We start from the raw sequence: 2,417 nt of genomic DNA, 5'->3' as shown, positions 1-2,417 counted from the left end.
TCATTGAACAAAATGTCTTATTTCAGAAATCTTATTTGTTTTCTTAGTCTTGTCAAAATCATGGTTTCTACCACAAGTGATCTTCTCCTAGGGAAGTTATATTAGAAGTTCGGAGTCAGACAGGCCTCCATTTTTTAAGATTGATTGATTGATTGATTGATTATGTATTTATTTATTTGTTTGTTTGTGAGAGAGAGCTATAGCAGGGTGAGTGGCAGGTGGATGGTGTGGGAGAAGCAGGCTTTCCGCCGAGCAGGGAGCCCAACTTGGGGCTTGATCCCAGGACCCCACAATCATGACTTGAGCTGAAGGCAGATGCTTCACCAACTGAGCCAACCAGGCAGCCCCAGACCTCAGTTTAAATTCAAGCTTTATTATTTGTTATTTTACAACTTGGAAAATATGTAATTTCTGAAATATGTGTATATAGCTTGTGATGTTTATGTTAAATATTCTTACCAAAAATAAATACATAATATAAATAAAATAATTAGAATTAGTAGTGAGATGATAGTGGCAAGGATATCACATCCACATGTTGCTTTTGTTTTAAAACAAAAAAGTCGGGGTGCCTGGGTGGCGCAGTCATTTCGGCATCTGCCTTCGGCTCAGGGCGTGATCCTGGCATTCTGGGATAGAGCCCCACATCAGGCTCCTCCGCTGGGAGCCTGCTTCTTCTTCTCCCACCCCCCTGCTTGTGTTCCCTCTCTCGCTGGCTGTCTCTCTGTCAAATAAATAAATAAATAAAATCTTAAAAAAAATAAATATATAAAAATAAAAAACCCCAAAAAACAAAAAACAAAAAAGTCTTTTTTTTGACGAAAATAAAAACTTAGAAGGAGAAAGAGCAAAACCCCAAAGAATGAAACATACAAAAAAAGAGGAGTATGCAGTTCAAAGAAAAGGAAAGGCATTTAATTCTTAAAAATGGGAAAACCACTTAATCTCACAATAAGAAATTACAACTACATTCAAGGGGTGCCTGGGTGGCTCAGTCGGGTAAGGGCCAGACTCTCAGTTTTAGCCAGGTCCTGACCTCAGGGTCTTGAGATGGAGCCCAGCATCAGGCTCAGCACTCAATGCACAGTTAGCTTGGTATTCTCTCTCCCTCTCCTCCTGCCCCTCCCTGCCATGTTCACACTTACACACACAGGATCACGCCCTGAGCCGAAGGAACTTGCCTGCTCTCTAGCACCTGAGCTTTGATGAGGTTCTTCTTTCCATTCTAGAAGTTCTTAGTTCATCTCTTTCTTTGGGCTGCATTAGAACACCATGTACTAAATGGAGGAAGCAAATCAGTCCGTGGTGTCTGAGTTCATTTTTCATGGACTTTGTGATTCAAGGGAGCTCCAGACCTTCCTCTTACTGCCTTTTTCAATGCTCTACCTGCTGACTGTTGTGGGCAACCTCCTTGTCGTGCTTTTATTCATCACTGACCCTCATCTCCATTCCCCAATGTACTTCCTCTTAGCCAATCTCTCATTTGTGGACTTCTGCCTTTCCTCAGTCACTACCCCAAAACTGACCACAGACCTCCTAAAGGATAATAAGATCATCTCCTTTGGCGGCTGCATGACCCAGATCCTCTGTGTGCATTTTTTTGGAGGGGGTGAGATGGTGCTGCTTGTGACAATGGCCTATGATCGTTATGTGGCCATCTGCAAACCACTCCATTACTCCAGCATCATGGACAGACTAAAGTGCATCCGGCTAGTTTTGATATCATGGATCATTGGCTTTGTGCATGCCATGAGCCAACTAGCCATGATTTTTGATCTGCCCTTCTGTGGACCCAGAAGAGTGGACAGTTTTTTCTGTGATATTCCTTTGGTGATCAAACTGGCCTGCATGGATACACATTCTCTGGGAATGTTGATAAATGCTGACAGCGGGGTTTTGGCAACAACTTGCTTCATTCTCTTACTAATCTCCTACACCTATATCCTAGTAACTGTTCGCATTCACTCAAAGGATGGAGCATCAAAGGCACTCTCTACCTGTACTTCCCACATCACAGTGGTGCTGCTATTCTTTGGACCCTGCATCTTCATCTATCTGTGGCCACTTAGCATCACTTGGGTGGACAAGTTTCTTGCAGTGTTTTATGCAGTGTAAATCCAGCCATTTATACATTGAGAAATAAAGAGATTAGGAATGCCATAAAGAGACTGAGAAATCAGTATAGGGGATAATTTTTAGTTTTTACAGGTAATCACAAAACACATTCCAATTTGGCCACATTTTGACCACTAAACTAAACTGGAAATGTGACTTATTCATATCCAGAATCTTGAAGTATTCCCAGATGTATACAGTTTGTGTTTATTCCATTACAAAAATATGTTCAAAAATTCCAATACTGGGGATGCCTGGGTGACTCAGTTGGTTAACCATCTGACTCTAGATTTTGGCTCAGG

General features: G+C 41.8%; 1 pseudogene; it reads left to right on the top strand.

The window, feature by feature from the left end:
- Window positions 1-1,281: 1,281 nt before the first annotated feature.
- On the top strand, window positions 1,282-2,192 carry LOC148109509 (olfactory receptor 4K15-like; annotated as a pseudogene).
- Window positions 2,193-2,417: the final 225 nt, after the last annotated feature.

The sequence above is a fragment of the Ursus americanus genome, chromosome 9, assembly GCF_024610735.1.
Source record: "Ursus americanus isolate L20-20 chromosome 9, mUrsAme1.1.p, whole genome shotgun sequence".
In the NCBI taxonomy this organism is placed as follows: Eukaryota; Metazoa; Chordata; class Mammalia; order Carnivora; family Ursidae; genus Ursus; species Ursus americanus.
Note: the sequence above shows the minus strand (reverse complement) of the source record. Positions and strands in the feature narration are given on the sequence as shown.